The following is a 19,396-nucleotide window of genomic DNA, read 5'->3' on the forward strand; positions in this document are numbered from 1 at the left end:
CGCACTTCTGCAGTGTCCGTCGGGAGTAAACTCCTGCAGAGCCGAGTGATAAGCTGCAGCAATCCTGACATCACGGTTACACAGTCAGCTGCTGATGAAGAGGTCAAAAACATCATGTCATCCAAGGTAAGAGGGGGAAATCAAGCATCTGAGAAGCGTATGAGCCAAAACTGGATCTAGGAATCCAGGTTTTTTTCTTTGAAGGCTGGACATGCTTCTTGTGAATACACTGTATGTATCACCAGAAACATTCTCTGTTTGTCTAATTTGGCATGTACATGTTACATTCTTTTTGCTAAATTCTGATGTATTTTTCAGTGAAGAAAATAAGAGTTAACATCTCTGACTAAGTTTGAGATTTAGGCACTCCACAGAAGGATTTCCTTATTGAAGGTGCCCCAGTCCCCTGTTCATCCTGAGATTTAGGTTCTTTTCACATTATTTCCTGGAGCATTCAGGGGGAGCTGATCTAGCTATTGCAGAATCAGTGTCAGAAAAGACTGCCGCTGTCTATAGTGGGAACAGGCTTGCTTTCTAAAAGGGATGAAGAACCCTTGGGAAGGAAATAGATTTTCTAAAATACATTGATAATTTATTCTGGTTCCTTCTCATTCTTTTTATTGCTATTTTTTTATTCACAGAGCCTGCTTAGTGGTAAATTACTTCCAACTTAAAAAAAATAACAATTAGGCAACATACATAACAGCAATCCTGTGAGTTGATATTGTCTACAGTACAGACGCCCTGTGAAGATTCTGTTTAAGAGTCTTTCCAGATAATAAACTCAGCTGCAGAGTGAAACACAAGCTTCCTCTTTGTTATCCAGAACCACATTTGTCACCAACAAATTGCAGGATAGGACAGGAGGAACTGAGAAGCAGAATTTTGTTTCCCGCTGGGGCATCTGGGGTACTTGCTGGTCTGCAACACCCTGAGCTCTTCTCAGAGCTTTTTAGGATGGCTAAGTTCAACTCACTGAGGAAAACAAAACCTTAGCAGGAGCAAAATCAGCAGGTGCTCAGAAGCCCTGCCTCTCACAGCTGCAGGATTTTGCCCCTGTGCAAGGAGGCTGCTGTGAGCTGCAATCCAGACAGATCTCTGCAGCATCTCAGAACCATGTGTTCCTTCCTTTTTCTGTGAGTGTTATATACGTGGAATACTGCTTCCCAAGCAAGTTATTTTCAGAAACATTTTGAGGTTTTGTTGTTGTTTTTTTTTTTCCCCCCCCCCATTGAATAATCAGATGGTTTAATTTCCTAAATTAAACCAGAGCTAGTAAGGTGCACAGAATTTGCCAGTCTATTTGATTTCTTTGTATACATATTCACCCATAGCAATTTTTAATAATGTCGATTTGAACTTAGTATCTTCATGGATTTCTGATGTAGTCTGTCCTAAAAAAAAGAAAAGAGAAAAAAGAAAATATCTCAGGGTGAGTTTGTTTGTTTGTTTGTTTTTTCTTCAAATATGTACATATTAGAACATGTGGTATTACAGCTTTATCACACTATAAATTTTTAGTTTATCAATGCTTAGGCAACTACTGACATTTCACTACCTTTTAATTGGTTTCACTTTTAATGAAAGGAATAATAATCCTAGTTAATTTAGGACATAGAACTAGCTAATAAACCCTAATGACTGTTACCTTGAAAGGATGAATTTTAGTTTCCAAAACACAGCTGTGGTGCTAAAATCGGTCACATGATGGCAGCGTTGGCATTTGTGGTCTCCTGCATCTGCCAAATTAAGGTGGTCTTTGACCTCCTCTGGGGAAGGGAATCGGAGAGGAGAGCACACAAAAAATGCTTGGGTGATGTATAATCAGTGAACGTACAGATGTTATAATTATGGAATATACCAGGGAGTTTGGCTAAGCAGGTTATTATACAAAAGAGAATAGATAGAATGCTTACCCTTGTCCTGGGCTCACTGCAAAACTCTGAAGGAAGGATCTCCAGAAAGAGATCCTTCCCCACTCGTAGTCAACTCTTAAATGAATCTAGAAGAGGTGCAGCCAGGCTCCACCCCTTCCAGCAGCACAGGTAAATTGCCTTCACCTGTGCTTCCAAGGCTGACTCATTGCTCACCTCAGGGGATCAATCAGAGGTTCAGACCATGATTCAGCAGTTCCCATACAGGTGAACATCTGTATCTACCTTCCAAGAAAACACTGATTTGATTTTTAATCTGTTAATTAGCTTAGGCTATGCATTAATGTGTGTGTGTATTTTTTCTGGCCATTTTCCAGCCTGCAGATCACAGCTCCAGTCGGATGTCGTTTTACATTGAAGGAACAAATGACACGCCAGGTGTATGTGCAAACCCAAGACCATCCAGTAAAAAGGTAGCTTACTACTGAGTGTGAGAGTGACAGATTAACAGAATCTGGAGCCTCCACGAGCAGTGCTTGTAATTAGCATGAAAGGAGGAGAGGGAGAACAAAATAATAACCAGTTTTATTGAACAAGGAGTTTGTGATGGAATGTTAAATCTATGGGTAAATATTGCCCAAAGATTTCTGACTCTGTTCTGGAATTTTTAGATTCTTTTTGTGGGACAGATTTAGACAAGTAGCAGCCTGTCTGTATCCTCCCTTTGCTCTCTTTCTCAGGGTACTAAGACCTCTATGTTTTTTCACTGCTGTTTTGCTCTGGATACCTGCCTTTACATGTTGCAGTAAATTGCATTCAGATATACTTCTTCTGTAAGGAATATTTTACTTTTCCCTTTTTTGTAGCATGTAGAATCAATTAATTCCTCCTTATTCTGAGTCTGCGTTCCCAAACAGCTTTTTAATAGCATAAAACATATCACAGCAGATAGCTAACTCTTCCAGAGCTGTATCTTGTGCTTGGCATTGAGGAAGCTTTGGATGAAGAAACGGGGAGAAAATCTACAGTGGGCAGTCTAGAATCTATGTTGCAGTTAAGAGGCACTTCTTTCTTATTTCTGTTTATTGATTTGAATTAGGCCAAAAAAAAATAGGGGTTTATACCCAATCTAAATCTTGGCTAGATTTACGTGTCCTATTGAATGTAAATAGGCTTAGAGATTTCACTGGCTTTATTGTTTGTATTAGGAACAGAGAATAGGTATTACAATACGTGCTTAGTCCAGATTTGAGTTTTCTCAAAGTTTAGGTCACTGGGACTAGGAGTCTTGTGGTTGCACATCACTGCAAAGAGTATGGTCTTTCACTACACACCTCTGTGCAAACTTCGCTGTGATTGTTGTTGTGGCCTTCTCTCCCAGCACAGAAATAATCTTGTATGTTCTCTCAAAAACACAAACATGCTAAGCAGAAGCTCTCAGGAGGAGCGTGTGACTGTTCACTGTCAGGCACACAGCCAATAATCTGAGGATAGACAAAAGACATTTTCCAGCTCAGATGTCTGGATTCACAGCAGAATGAGTCCTAGAGCCCGTAGTGCTATTCCTTATGTGTCATTTTTGTCAGATGTCCGGGTGTTCCTGTCTAGCTGCTTACTCTCCATTATGGGGACTGTTAAAGGTGCAAGTGCTGGGAATTGATTGAAAATGAAAGACGAATTGGGTGAAAGACCATTTCTGATCACTCTCTGTTTATTACGTAGCATTTCCATGAGGAGCTGGCACTGCAGATGGTGGTCAGCACGGGTATGGTGAGAGAGGCTGTCTTCAAATATGCCTGGTTCTTCTTTGAGCTCCTGGTAAGATTTATCAGTGATGTTTTGTAGCAAGTGGATGGTGAAATGCAGGCACTGATTTAGTTGGACTATAATGTCTTCAGCTAACTAACCCCACTGTGATAAGTTCCAGATAATGGAAGCACAATTGAAGAATTCTCTATATTCACCCCCATTCCTTACTGAGAGCCTGTGACAGTTAAATCCCACACCAACTATCTGTGCGGTAGTCCACAGCTTGCAGAAGTCTGGGTGACAGATGTCAAAGTGACATCCCTTCCCTCCTTTTCTGCTCCTATTTCTTTCACTTTGTTAATAACATATGTGCAGTAGCAAGGCTACCCAAGGTCAGTGTCACAGAGCCCTGAGGTGACTGATGTCACTGCAAGTTTTGTTCACATACTGGTTTCCACTGGAAGCAGGTATGCAACACAAGAGATCAAGGAGTAGGAATTAATTCCAGAAATATCCTCCCCTGACTGTCATCACAAAGAACAGAAGCTACAAGCAGCAGGGGCAGGGTGAGGGTGATCTGAGCCACAGTATGAACATGAACAGGACTATCTGTGTTCAGGCCCTAGGCTCTCTGGTGTCCTTGCCAATAAAGGTAGGATTTATCAAGGGTCTCTGAGAAAGATGAGAGTGACTGTGTTGAGGGAAAAACAGGTGGAAACTCTTATTCCATGGACTAACACAGAGAAGAGTTTTACCTCCACTTTGTTATATTTTTCTCTTTTTTCTTTATTGCTTTGCAGATAAAGAGTATGGCTCAGTATGTTCACAGTATAGAGAAGCAAGACAATGTACGAAGAAGCCGGTTCTCTGACCGTTTCAAAGATGATATTACCACTATAGTTAACGTGGTTACTTCTGAGATTGCTGCACTGCTAGTCAAACCCCAGAAGGTAAAAGCATGAAAAAAAAGCACTGTGGATTCTCGCTGTTCACACTACATCACACCGAGCTTTATTTAATTCCATTGTACTTTCAGGATCATCACTGGAATTAGACTAAAACTGCGGCTATAGTGTTGCAGAGATCATAAGCGAGAGCTGTGACTGCAAGGGACGGTCCTGTGCCCTCTTAGCAGAAAGTTTGTTTTTATTCAGAGGGAGGCATGTGTGGGAGGGAATTCCCTTTCTCTGAGATAGGAAAGACTGAACTCTTGTCTTTCAGTAGCTGTGTTGCCTTATGCCAGGTTGGCTAGGGCATCAAGCTGCATCCATGTGTAGCATATTCCTTTAATCTACTTTTCCTATTACACTCATTCCTACTGCACAGCATTTTCCCCCACATTTGACTTCCCTGACTGCAATATGAAGGCAGTTTTCTTCCTGCAAAACCCAACCATGAGATATTTAATCCCAATCTCTCTAAAGACACACTGGCCACATGAAACTCAAAGACAAGAGATAAACCCTAAACCATATGTAATTCTTTCTCCTGGTATATTTTAACAAGTTTCATTGGCAAAATTGATTATAAAGCTGAAAATATTATGAAATGTAATTTATATTTCAACATCAATTCAGTTAACTGATGTCACTTTTGCTACTCCTCAGAACATAAAATAAAGGCAGTTTATGTGTCTGCACCTGTGCTGTTGCAGCCAGCTTATTTCCATACCCCAGGTCTGCCAGAGGCACTGTACATGCAGAGCACTGTGTTCTGTCACAGGGTAGCTGGGCTGGAGAGCTGACCTGCCCCATCACTGCTTAGCCAGCATGGATCTTAGTCCAGTTCTCCACCTGTGGCTAGCTGTTGTATCAGGGAACTGAAACTGGTGAAGAGCCACAACCAGCAACTGAGGACAAGAAATGGCAGAAGTCACCATTACTGTCAACCAAAAAGTTTTTTCTGAAGCTTCATCTTTTTCTTCATCCTTTGATGAAGAAAAGATGCTTCTGTGATATCCACATGCACAGAAAACATTTCCATAGAAATCTTCACATCAATGATTTGTGTGATAAAAATATGCTACATTAAAATATGCTACATTAAAAATGATCTGTAGGTTTTGCTAAGAGAGTAATATCTTATGCTTTCTTCATGAATAATGCACAAGTTTTTATGGGCTGTTAATTCACTTCAATTTTGATGGAGTGAGTAGGGAGAGTCTAACTATGCGTGAAAATTCTGCTGCAGTGTTTTCAGAATTTAAGTCATTGACTAGTTGTACAGAACATCAGCATGTGACACCTGTCTACGTTTTAAATCCACAAAGTAATATTCTGTATGTTTCAATACCTGGTTGAGCATGTTAGATTGTCCTGAGGTTCTGCAGCTACTGGCTTACTGTAGACTACTCTGTAAGCTGGTGGAAAGCTGGTTGGTTTTTTTTTCCAACACAGTAGAAAATTACTTTGCTATGTAAATTCTAGATCATAGATTCTATATGGATTCTATATTCTGTATGTGTATGAATATATTCTTGAATGGCAATAGCAACAAAAAGGTTGAAAAATGAAAAATCAAGTCATAAATACCCTGAGGTATTGCACACCTGCTCTCACTTGCTAGAGCCACCAATAGCGTTTTTAATTAATCATCTCCCTTGTCTTGAGCGAACTCACCATAGAGCTCTGAGGGGTGTGCAGACCCCTCAGGCACCTCCACAAATTCTTCTTGGTCAAGTACATGATGTTGTCAAGCTGTTATTATTTGATTTGGTATGTCTGAAATAGCCTTACTTTAGAGGATACTTGGAGTTCTTTGTGTGTCTCTAGTAGTCAGACCACTTGTAAATACAAAGGAGTTTAGTTGCCCATAGATTTGTCATACTGATATTTTTTTCCTATCAGTTTTAGATGTGAAATTTGTAAATGAAACACTTGGCATTCCATCAACAGAGCTAGGGCAGATTTTTACTAATATCTGAAAACAGTATTTTATGTTGAATGCCTAAACAATTTTCAGTAGTGTTAGAAGTTCAATTGAAAAACAAATGGAGGACAGGGGAAAGGGGCATAGAAAAGTTTGGAGCCCATAGGAAGTTCAGAAAAGCTCTCAAATTTGATTACAGTTGTTACCTACACAAAGATTTGCAAAGATAAGCTTGGTCATTCTCCTGTTCCATTTATTCTCCAAAAGCAGTAACTGTTGAAATAATACACATAATTTTAACAAGATCATGTAAATTAGAGAAGTTAAACAGTCTTGTCCTCTCTGTTCCACAATGTTTCTGGAAACTGTCCCCTACGCTATTTTTTTATTCTAAGTGATACTAAGAAGTTTTCCATCTTAACATAAGTTTTATGAATTTTAAGTGCAATTTTACCCCCCTTCCCATTTTGATTTATTTATTTGTTTGTTTGTTTTAAGGAAAGTGAACAAGCAGAAAAAATTAACATCAGCCTGGCATTTTTCCTGTATGATCTTCTTTCTTTAATGGACCGAGGATTTGTGTTTAATCTCATCAAACATTACTGTAATCAGGTAGGCATTATGCATGATTGGGATTGTATTGGGCGCATGGCCAGTCTTGTATTCTGTTCTCTTTGATTCATTTATCCATTGAGATCCTCTGAATTGTATTAAAGAGTAAGGTAAATATCCTAAATTTCCCTCTGTATGTATACGAGACTTTACACCTCTTTTGATCTGTGGTCTGCAGAAAATAATTTGAGTGGAGGTTAGGATTCTTTTAGAAATGCCATACCTTACACTGCACTGCAGAGTATCCATTGAGCCATTTTTCTTGCCTTTCTTTTTTATGTCTCTTAGCATCAGCCTTTGGATCCCCAAAGTCTGCACATCACAGATTAAAGAGCTTTTGCACTCTCACCAAAATACTGCTGTTATAGGCAGTATTTAGATTTGGGATGTTTGATCAAAATGATCCACCTTTGTCTTATTACTTTACAAGTCTCCAAAAATTAAAAATAAATCACGTTTGCAAGGCGCTAGTATGAAATAATTGTTATATTCAAGATGGAAAGCTTTCTTGTGAGTGCCTGTTGCGGCTTTTCTGCCAACAAGCAAAGCTGTCAGCTAATGATAGATAGGAGAATTCAAGGTGTCTGCTACCATCGTTTCCTATATTATGTGCAAAACCCTATTAATGTTAATGTCAGTGTTATTGTGAAGGGAGATCACAAGACTACTGGTTCTGTGTTCACTAACCTGACTTTCAGTGAATTTGCCGCAGACTCAGCAAAGTTTTGTTTGTTTATAATCCCAGTATTGTGGAAAAATATTGTATTGTATTGATTCTTTCTTGGGAAGCCAGCAAGTGAGCTGTAGAGGAAAAAAAGACACCACCACTGCCAAACAGAGAGCAACTAATGGATGGAAAACAGCTAGGTATAGGGAACCAGGGACCATTTTAAGGCATGCTCGGATATTTGGCTATATTTTTAAAATTGACTGATTCTATTTCAAGAAACAGGATACAGAATATTTCACTGCATGATAATTTAAATAGCAAATACCAGTAACAAGGCACTTACTTTCATTTGTTTCTCTAGCTCTCAAACAAGCTGAATTCTCTTTCCACCCTGATTTCCATGAGACTGGAGTTCCTGAGAATTCTCTGCAGCCATGAACATTACCTGAATCTAAACCTCTTCTTCATGACCTCAGCCTCTAGTCCAGCATCTCCTTCACCCTCTTTGTCCTCACAGGTAGGCATCCATCAGCCAGTATTAGGTGGTCTTCACCTGGAGAATGTGTGTAGAGAAAGACTTCTGTTGCTCTGTATTTGGCTGCTTTGGTTAGAGTTAATGAGCCATCACTACATCAGGGAGAAAAGGGGCAAAACAATAAACACTTAAAGGACCACTACTGCAAAACTGAACCTACACAAGTTAAAGCTTAACGTACCACAAGCATACTTCAGTAATGCTTCAGTAGACCCCTCTAGAAACATGTAAAAAGAAAACAGTTGTTCATGCAGACATAAGAAATCTAAAAAGAACATGGCTTTGAAGGTACGGAGTTGATTTACAGGCATGCAATAGGCACACAGTTGCTAATATTTCATATTTCAGTATCAGTGTGTATATTGGAGAGCTATGGCATATGGCAGCACACAGCAAACTTTCAGTGCTTTTGCCTTCTAGCTGAAGTTCTCAAGTAGATGAAAATGCTATAACTATATGAGTTAGTGACAAAACCACTGGAATTTTCAATATCCTGAATGATATATTTCTGTTGAATATAGCATTCTTCAGAGCAGGACTATCACTCTTTCCGTTTCAAATATCAGTGTTCTATTCTTGGGATCCTCTCCTCCCCAGTGGCCCAGTTGATGCTATTACTTTGCCTGTAGTTTCTCTGAGCAATTCAAAATTTGTTGCTTTTTAACCATGAATTTCAAATGAACTTTGAAATGTTCAAATGTTCAAAATTCAAAGTGAATTTTGAACCAAAATTCCAATGGAGCAATTCAGATTCATAGTTCCCTTTTCAAGTGACACTTGAAAAGTGCCAAAGAATTAGTTGTATGCTAAGATCTGCTACATCACATACCTCAAGGGTTCTGACAGGTCAATAATTGTAATTAATATTTTCTTAGAACTTTTCTTGGTCTTGAAAGCAAAGTGTGAACGTCCCATAATCAGGTTTTCACAATAGTTCTGTTTAACTCTCACACTAGATTTCAAAGAGCTAGAAATAGAACTCCTCCGCTCTTATGTGGGGAGACAGAAATCTTCCAGCTGGTTATAGCAGGACAGAGCTGGGCAGGCACCATTTTGATCATTCCTTCCTTGAAGGAACACCAACTCTTCTTCTTTAGGAGTAACATGTGAAGTGCAACTGCAGCAATTAAATAAGGTTGTTGAAGCCCTTGCATGATTTAATACAGTCACTGACCACCCTTGCAGTAATTCTGATCTGTCTGCAAGAGTGCTATGCAGGTAATGTTAGATTTTCAATAAGAAATGTGGCCTTTCGAATACATCTTTTGGAATTCGTGGAGAGAAGCCAAATTCACTTAAGTGGATGCTCTGCACCTCACTGTTACTTTTCAGAAACAAAGTTCCTTCTGCTCAAGTTTTAAATGGGAGCAGGTTAAGGTAGGTCAGTGTAAAATATAGGGCAACTCAGAGATGTAGGCTTCATTTGAAACAGTATGCTGGAAGATACCTTTCACAGTATGGCATACTACTACTTCATGTGTTTGGGTTTTGGGACTATTACTTCATGACACAAATATTGGGAGAGAATATTGAACAATATAAATTAAAAGCAAATTTCAGACTTATAAACCCCAGTAGCTTCACTGAGGAGTAGAGTGTAAGAGTTATGTTCACCAGATCAAGGTACAAAAACATTCCAGATGACCTGTGGCACCTATGATTGGAGAAGCTAAGAAGCAGCAACTTTCCATTCCTGGCCTAGCTGTATATCAGCCATAGCCCTAAGTTACAGCAGTTTGAAGGCTGCTTTAAATTATGCCAGCTGCCAGCAAGCTCAGCCAAAATTTTCCAGAGCGAAAGGAAACACTGTTCATACACCCTTCCTCACCTTACCTCCATGGTAGACATTATAGGAGCTTAACAATGCAGCACTTTTGATGCCCAAAGTCCCCCTTCTACGAGGGACAACCTCATCAGCTTTGCAACAATAAGAACGACGCAGAATTCTAAACATGGGGAAAATTCTGGCTTTGTCTCCTATCCAAACTGATGATACAGGGTAGGAATTTTACATCTCAAATAACATTAAATGAATTGTTTGGACAGAATGGAAAGGATGAGGTTGCCTCCTAAAACGCAATTCATTTGAAAATTGATGCTTTTTATTTCACACACTGATGTTTTCCTCCAGACTTCTTTCAATGCCTGAAATAAGGTTTCCTCTGGTAAGGGTACTTTGTTATCCACTTAGATTGTCCTTACAACATCTTTAAGAACGTTTGTTTCACCAGTCATCCTTTTACTTTTTTTACATCCTATTCTTCGGCAGAACTCTAGCTCCTGCTCCAGCTTCCAGGACCAGAAAATTGCTGGCATGTTTGACCTCTCATCAGAGTACCGTCAGCAGCACTTTCTGACTGGGTTACTCTTTACAGAATTGGCAGCAGCACTGGATGCAGACTGTGAGGGGTGAGTATCCAAATCTGCAGATTTTAGAATGAGACCATGTCAACAGTAATGAACTGTTGATATGGTCATAGTTTAACTCTAGGATAAATCCTGTTTCCCCTAAATGTAACCAAAATCACTTTGTATCATGACATTGTTGGCTGGAGTTATCAAAAAGAACATTTTCTGTCTTTGGCCCAGAGTCTAAGAGTCCTGCAAGGCTTCTTCGGTGTTGCCTCCATAAGGAATTACTTCTGCATGAATCTTCATGAAAGTTGATATAAAAGTATAGTGGATGTTGAAACATGCCAATCACACTGAGTTGTGATGTAGACTGATTCTGAAGAAAAGGGAAGCAAAAGAATGGTCTTTGCAATCTTTTTCAACGAGTCAATCTGAAACGGCTTTATTGCAGTATGTTGGTGTTACTGAGTAAAAGAGTACTATTTGCTGCAGTAGCGTTGGCTAAATAGAGATCACAGCTCAAAATTTTAATCGCTCTTCTCTCTAAAGCACCGTTTTTTAGCCTAAGAGTTTAGCCTAACTCTGTACAGAATGTGATGCTTTTTTTTAAGCATCTTTCTTTGCCATACTGATTTTTTCATGGATGCTTGTTGATTCATGCTATGGCCATGTAAGAGAGCAGTCTTTTGCAGGGAACATGGATCTCTGCTGTGAGTGGAAGACACTGTCTAATGACTATTGGTGTATTAATTTCCTTCTCCCATGTCCACATTGTTTCTTATATCTTTGATCTATAAATAATTTGTGCATGACCCATTATTGGAGCTCATGGCAGTTTTTTGTGTTAACAGGATTAGTAAGGTGCAAAGAAAAGCAGTCAGTGCTATCCTTAGCCTGCTGAGTTCCCATGACCTAGACCCACGTTGTTCCAAAAAAGAGATGAAGATTAAAATTGCTGCTCTCTACCTCCCATTGGTTGGTATAATTTTGGATTCACTGCCACAGCTCCATGACTTTACAAGTAAGACCTTTATCCTTTGTCTTTTTCAGCCTTAGAGTAACTTGTCTAAACAATTTGACTTAAAGAATTTGCCTTAAGTACTGAAATTCTGCCACAGTCTAGCAAGGCACAGTATTTCTTTATTTCCAGATAACTGGATTTTTTAAAGAAGGGAAAAAATCTAGTGTCCTTACTTACAAATGATAGACCCAGTGGTATATCTGTGGAATCTTGTAAAAAAAAAAAAAGCAATCTTGAAAGAAAAACTAAGATACAGATAGGCTTAACAGACAGTGAGGAAGAAAACAAGAATGACATGGGCATTGTGTTACATTACAATTAAAGAAATTGGATTGTATTCTTTCTATATTTCTCTATTGCTACTCAGGACTGTTAACATGACACTGAAGTTGTCAGAATTCATCTCAGGTGAATGTAATAATCACTCAGAAAATAAATTTCTATCACCTACTATAACTTTAAACTTCATTCTCTGTTATTAAGCCTTTTTAAACTAAGCTGTTGATTTTTATATTTTTTTTTCCTATAAATGTGTTTGTATGAAACTGCTGAAAATAGCAATTTTACCTTTTATATGAGAAATAATAAATCTTTGCTACTTGGAAAATTGCATTTTACTTTAATTTAAAAAATTAAAGACTACAGAAAAAAAAGTACAATCTTTGAAGAATATACGTTTGTCCCTGGTTCTGAAAATATTTTTCATTTTGATATCTGGACAAAAACTTAGTATTAGGAATGTATTATTGAGCTCTTTCAGTCTAATAGCATGAAAACATTTATTGCATATAATATAAGTAAATCTCACCACATTCTTCTAATGTAACTATTATCCTTATGCCACAGACTAAAGAAGTCCAGGTCTACCAGTATGGCTAGTTTTTAAAGAGTTTTTTTTTAAATATCTGCAGTATCTGAGGTCACTGACCATGTTCTGAACACTCAGGGATTGGCTCATCAGTCAGTTTCTCTGAAAACTACATCTTGGAAAGCACAAATGGACGCTCAGAATCTAATGAGATTTTTACAAAGCTTTTATGAACTGGCTGATTCACTGAAATTGATCTCAAGAACTAGCGCCGAGTAGAAGCAAACAGATGCCTAAAACTAAAATTGTCCATTAATTTGAAGGCAGCAGTGGCTCTGTCAGCCTTAAATTGCTTGCCAAATTTCCCCAGGCCCATGCATGGCTTTCATGTTGATCATTTCACCTGGAATTGACTGAGAGTGGACATTTCTTTCTAAGTGTTGTGAAGTTCTGGCTTAGCCTTGAACTTCAGAGCCAACCTCATGTTTGCTACTGCCTTTGCTTTTAATTCAGCTTCCATAAATACCTGGAGGTTGCTGGGCACAGCTCCTTTCTCCATATCTATTTGAACAATTTGACAGTTTTTACGGATGATTCCAAACCGTCTTGCCATTGCTATAATTTCTGCTGTTCAATAAAAATAAACTTGGAGGTGCCAATCATTTTGTTAGATAACTGCTCAGTGGAAGACTGTGAAATGTGAGCAGCAACAACTCAATTGCTGATTAGGTCCCAATGGGATGTTCTAAATCTAGTTTCAGATGCCCGCAGTGGAAAGGGGCGCACAGGAAACCCAGAAGAAGAACAGGAGTCTGCAGGTGCAATCAGTCAAAACGTGGCACTTGCGATTGCAGGGAATCAGTTCAACCTCAGGAGCTCTGGAACATCTTTGACGTCCTTGGTATGTCCAGGGTTTTGTCAGATTCCTTTCTTGCATACATTTTTATCTTTGTTTTCTCCTTCATATCCTTTCTTGTGACTAATAACTGCATGCACAAGAAATTGCTTTCTTGTTTCTGCTAGCCCCAGAAGAATGCCTCATATTCCTACTGTCATCTTCTCCTTTAATCTTCTAATCTTCTAATTGCCTCCTCACCAGAAGTGATTCCACTTTTTCTCCAGTGTTCCTGTTGCCATCTGCACACCCAGCTTCCAGATCAGCAAGTGCTGCTGTAACTCCCCTACCACCTCCCTTTGCCAGTGTCACCTAAATCCATGGACTTAAGATTCAAGATCATCTTCTTCCCCCTATATCTCTTTCCTTATTATTGTTTTTATTTTCCATGCAATTTGGCTGATACAACTGGCAAAAGGGGAGCAATCAGTTATAGAATATTTTCTTAAATTATCGTAACGAATTTAAATTACAGGCAACTAACAAACAGTGGTTCTGTGCTTCCTTCTTTTTTCATAAACATATAGCTAGTGTCACATACATTCCTAGAGTGACAAAAATAAAATCACTGTAACCTGGAAGAGGTTAAACTTACAGAAACTCTACCATGAGATTTGACTCCACTGAAATTTAAGTAACATTACTTCACTTGAATGTCCTCTCTATTCTTTTATCTTTCAGCTAACTTTTACCTTATCTGTGTTCAGTCCTACAGACAGAGTGCCACATTAGGTCCTGATACTACTCGCAACCTTCTGATCTGTTTCCTCTGGATCATGAAAAATGCTGATCAGAATCTAATACAGAAATGGATTGCAGACCTTCCATCCATGCAGCTAAACAGGATCTTAGACCTTCTTTTTGTTTGTGTTTCGTGCTTTGAATACAAGGTAAGTGAAACATGCCCTGGTTTTGTTGTCATGCTTTGTTGTTTTTTTTTCTTTCTGGCTGTCCAGAGGAACCTTGTTATTGACAAGTGTTAAATTAGCTCTTGTCTAATCTATGCTACAAACAGACATACTAATTCAAAATGACTGAGACCAGCCTTCAAGCAAAATGCAGGCAAAACTTTTGAGGACATCTTATGAAGTTGGTTTGAAATGTATTATTTTCCCATGTCTTGAGGGTTTCACAGCTATTTTGGGTGGGGAATATATACTCAGTATATACTCAAATCCAGTTTACTAATGTTTTTCAGTTATGACTGAATGTAAATAATTGGTGCTGTCATTACTGGAGCTATTCTCCTTATACCCTACCTGTTTCAAAGCAAGGTCCTGGTGGTGACACTTTATTTAAGGGTTAGGTCTGGACATCAGGACTCTCTCTGATAGAGCTTGTCTGAAATAACCTCTGTGCAGTTTAGTTTCTCTCTCTACAGCACTGAGCTACATCACTATTTTTTATGAACAGTACATATGCTACCTTTCCTCATCTGGAACCTTTAAGAAGCATTTGTATGTTAGTTAATGATATTTATTGCTTTCTGTCTGCTCTCTCAGTCTCTCCTGTTGTCTAAGGTTTGGGTGATATAATCTGGACTTGTGCTCAAAGCTGGAGGCATTGGTGTTGATTGCTTTGACTTTACTTTCAGGGCAAACAAAGCTCAGATAAAGTTAGCAACCAAGCACTCCAGAAGTCCAGAGACGTTAAAGCCAGATTAGAAGAGGCTTTGCTGAGAGGTGAAGGAGCCAGAGGAGAAATGATGAAGCGCTGCAGAATACCAGCTGGTACTTCATAGCACCTTTCCCCTGTCACTTTTGAGAGGATATTGAAAGCTTTTAGATGTAAATGTGTTTGTTGGGCTTTATGCATACTCCCAGTTCTCATCTCTATCTTTCTCTCCCACAGTCCTTTCCCTTGTAGGCTTTTTCTGTTTTGTTGTGGTTAAAAATATTGTTTCAATTATGCAATGTATAACTGAGATGAAGAATACGAAGCCAAGTAAGAGATTTTAATGAATTCTGAGAAATTGTTAGTTTCTAATCAAAAGCCACGACAAATGACAAAATTATCAGTGAGAATAAATTGTTAATATCAAAAGATTTGTTTCATTTAATAAATTGAATTTTTATGCTTTGGACTTAGAAGAAATCAAGTAAGCTGATGTTCAGAAAATCTTAGATGAAAAATAGTGGAGTCCTGTCCTTTTGTGTGCCCCTGTGCTTTAATCTCAGTAATATATGTTGCACTTTCAGGCAATGACAGGTCAGCAGGACTAAATGAAAACCTGAGGTGGAGAAAGGAGCAGACTCATTGGCGGCAGGCAAATGAGAGACAAGATAAGTAAGTCATTTAATAAAGTTATTGCTTTTACTAGAACCAAGCTGTTCTTTTTTTTTTTTTTTAATGTTATGATCTTTCTCCTAGGATGGTTTTAGTACAAAATCAGCAGTGTCAATCCTTTTCCTCCTCTGTTATTAGAAAAGAAATAGAAAATGTGTATGTACCAGAAATATCCAACTGTTGCTGTGACATAACAGAGATCACAAATACTTGAATGAGATGTTTAGTTATCTACATTTATTCCATTTGATTATCAAAGTGAGAAACACTAGTCATTGGTACATGCATCATATATTCCAGTGAGGCTTGCCATGACACTTGCTTTGGTGTTGCTATCACATTTTGCTGTGTACAGTACTGTGGTGTAAGTTTTCCACATTAGATATGTTTGGCTGGATTTGACATGTTAGCTATGGGAAGGTGATTCTGTAGTGAACAATTTCTTGTTGCAGGCTGTAAGTTATGATATATCAATACATTTCACCTTTTGTGCACTATATAGGAGAAGACAAGTAAATGTCTAGATTTGTGGGAAATGGTAATTTCAAGAAAGATTTGTGCTATGGATAGCATTTTCATATGATACATGGTACTCTTCTGTAAGCATTTAAGTTGTCTTTCTCTACTGTGACCATGCATAGATCGTTGTCCACGGATACTTGCTTGAATTTTGTCTGTCTGACACACAGGCCGCTGTGTGTTCTCACCAGTTCAGCTGCTGTGAGTTCCCCAGTATCCTTCAGCATGTGCGAGTTTGAACTGAGAACACTGGTTTGTGATCAGCTCAGCAACTGTGTTGTTGCCACCTAGCATGCAGCTGTGATCATCACATACTTTTTTTGAAAACAAAGACTATTAATTTGATATTTATCTGAACTTTAAAAGAATAATCCTTCTGACCTCTGTCCAGGTTGGGAGAGGTGCAGATCCTGTGTGGATGTTCTTACTTTGCCTTGAAATCAGCTTGCTTCCTCTCAGTTTCACTGAAGTCAGAGTAAACCAGCCCTCATGCAGCAGCTCTACATTACTGTTAAATATAAATTTAATTAAAATTTAAATTAAATCCTCTAGTAAAACTCTGCATGTTGTCAAGGCCTTTATGTTTTACCCTGTGTTCATCACTGTGGTATGTGAGATCCTTTAGAGATCCTTTATGGATTTCTACAGTGTATGTCCTGTAAGTAAGGTGTTTGCAGGTCACATACATGGCACAAAAACTTTGCTAATGTTGCCACTTAGCCTGCATCTCCTTGAAGCCAGCGTGTTACGAGATGGTGACAAGCTGCAGTTACAAGCTAAGTTTGGTGTCAGAAAGGACCCAGTCAGCATGGTTTATGTGCTAGCCTAGTGGTTGTTGGAAATGGTTCAGAAGGCTATGTCATTTGCCTAATTTGTTCTGCTCTTACTCATAGTTAGCAATCCATGGTTTGATTATAGCACCAGCCTTTTGGCAGGCCCTTCTTTTTTTCGTTACTTTGAATTATTGTAGTTAATAACTGTGCTACTGCTCTTACTTTCTTTCCTGTCACTCCCCAGAATTAAGCAGTTGTGCCCAAAAAGATGGCTCTTTACTTCTCTGGTTTTCTTTTTGGGTGTGATTCCGCTGCGAAGGGAAACAAACACAGCAGAACAACTACAGATTTTGAACTCACTCAGATGTGTGTTTATAAGAGTGTTCTTCCAGCTACAGAAAAATTATATTTAGCCTTAGAGCAGCTCAAATCTCATACCTTAAAAAGCTGCTTCAGCCATGCAGTGGGTCTTTTCAGAGTGATTTAGGGTTAGGGTTAGGGTTAGGGTTAGGGTTAGGGTTAGATCGGTATCAGCTCTCTTGGTTTGACGCTGTAGTTCTTAAGAAATGCCTCCAAACACTGTTGTCATTGTTTGCTCTTGAAGGATCATTCCGCATTTGTGTTTTGCTTTTGTTTCGACAGTAGGTCATCTACCATCTGTGAAACTCCCTTCTTGCTCTAATTAGAACTCTCTTCTGCAGGACAAAAGCAGAGCTAGACCAAGAAGCTCTCATCAGTGGAAACCTGGCAACTGAAGCTAACCTGATCATTCTTGACATGCAAGAGAACATCATCCAGGTAGGAAACTGCAGTGCTGGCTTGGTACCACCTTCTGTTTTCTCAGAAGGCAGTGGAAGCAAGCCTTTTGTATCTTAGGTGGTGCAAATTGTTTTAATTAAAGATCTACTGTAAGCTTGTATAAAGTCTTGGAGTGGTGAAGAAGGCAAGGATGAATGAATCTAAAAACAAGATTACTGCCTTACACTGTTGTCAACGAGCACTTTCTACTGTTAGGGCATGCTACTGTGAATAAAAGGGAAACCTAACCCCTTGTCCTCTATAGATGTGTTTAAAAGCCATTTCAACTGTCTTACTGTGATAGTGGAGTTTGTAGAAGATAAGGGAAGAAAAGTCTACATTGATACTAGCATTGTATCTTAAGACAGTAGTAATTTGGAACTAGGCTGATGGGCAGCCTTAGGTCATACTTTGAGTGATCCTGTGAGACAAAAGTCACCTTGACTCTCACAGAGTACTTAATGCAGGGAAAGATCTTCCACCTGCATGGAGTCCTTCTGAAAAGAGATGTGTCCCCCTATAGCAATGTAAAAAATTTAACTTGCAGGAGTCAAATGCAGCAAAATTTCACAGGCTCTTTGACATCAGTAAAATCGTAACAGTTGACTGTGCTGAGACAAGGTCTCCTGGCTTAAGAAGGACACTCCAAATTCATAGGTATTGGAATAGTACTGTTGGAGCAACTTGTATTAATACATAGTTAAGAGAGAACTAGGTTTTTCAAAACCTACTGGTTGATAAGGATTTAGCTATCAGATCCTTGTAGTACTGGGCATGACTTTTACATGGCACCCATTATTGCAACTTGTATCCCTTCTGTCCAGGTTGTAGGTTTGACCAGAAGACACCAGTATGCTTGTCTAGCCAGTATGCCCAGAAATGCATGAGGGAAAAAAAGTGGTGCATAGCCACCACGGAGTCACTTCCCAATGCAAGATGCATGAAAGATTAGACACAAAGAAGGCATGAGAAGCCTACAAAGACTGAAAAATGTTGGAAACATTTTCCCATCATCTTGTTCAGTACAAAACTGTTTTGAGTTCCCTTTGCAGTAGATATAAAGAAATTAAAACAAACAAAAACCTGTGCTCTCCAGACTGTTGGGTGCATCTTGTGAATGAGAGAGCAGAACAACAAATTCCTACATGCAAGCTCACTGGTGAATTACCTCATGCAGTTATTGTTGTTTTTCTCCTTCGTGTATAGGCAAGCTTTGCAGCAGAGTGCAGAGACAATCTTTTGGGAGGAGTTTTGAAGGTCCTGGTAAATTCTCTTGGCTGTGATCAGAGCACCACTTACCTGACTCACTGCTTTGCTACACTCAGAGCACTCATTGCTAAGGTATGCTTTTGACATGCTTCTGTTTCCAAGCTTCCAGACAAGTTGTTAGAGCAGCATTTCTATAGCAGAGCTGTAGGTAATCACTCACCATTTTTCCCATGGCATTTGTTAAGCACGTTTAACAGGTGTAAATACTAACACCTAGATGGAGGGACTCTCAGGAACTTCTCTAGCTGTTGTAAGACTATCTCATTGACTGAATAAGGTGGGATGAATTAATCAGAACAACTTTGTGGCTGTGAGTTTGAGCAATTTACTCTTAAATACAGAAAAGTTACAAATAAAAAAGGTTAAA

The 19,396-nt window shown here is 38.9% G+C and overlaps 1 protein-coding gene and 1 long non-coding RNA gene across 2 annotated transcripts in view; one reads left to right on the plus strand and one right to left on the minus strand.

The window, feature by feature from the left end:
* KANK1 (KN motif and ankyrin repeat domains 1) overlaps positions 1-19,396 on the plus strand; it is a 404,522-nt gene that overhangs the window by 158,438 nt on the left and 226,688 nt on the right. The gene's annotated exons all lie outside the window — the stretch shown is intronic.
* Positions 1,303-2,245, minus strand: LOC109363952. Its single transcript, XR_002109872.2, has 3 exons — positions 1,917-2,245; positions 1,649-1,769; positions 1,303-1,394 (listed from the first exon to the last, which is right to left on the minus strand). It is a non-coding gene; the product is annotated as an uncharacterized LOC109363952 (long non-coding RNA).

This window comes from Meleagris gallopavo, chromosome Z (assembly GCF_000146605.3).
Source record: "Meleagris gallopavo isolate NT-WF06-2002-E0010 breed Aviagen turkey brand Nicholas breeding stock chromosome Z, Turkey_5.1, whole genome shotgun sequence".
Taxonomy (NCBI): Eukaryota; Metazoa; Chordata; class Aves; order Galliformes; family Phasianidae; genus Meleagris; species Meleagris gallopavo.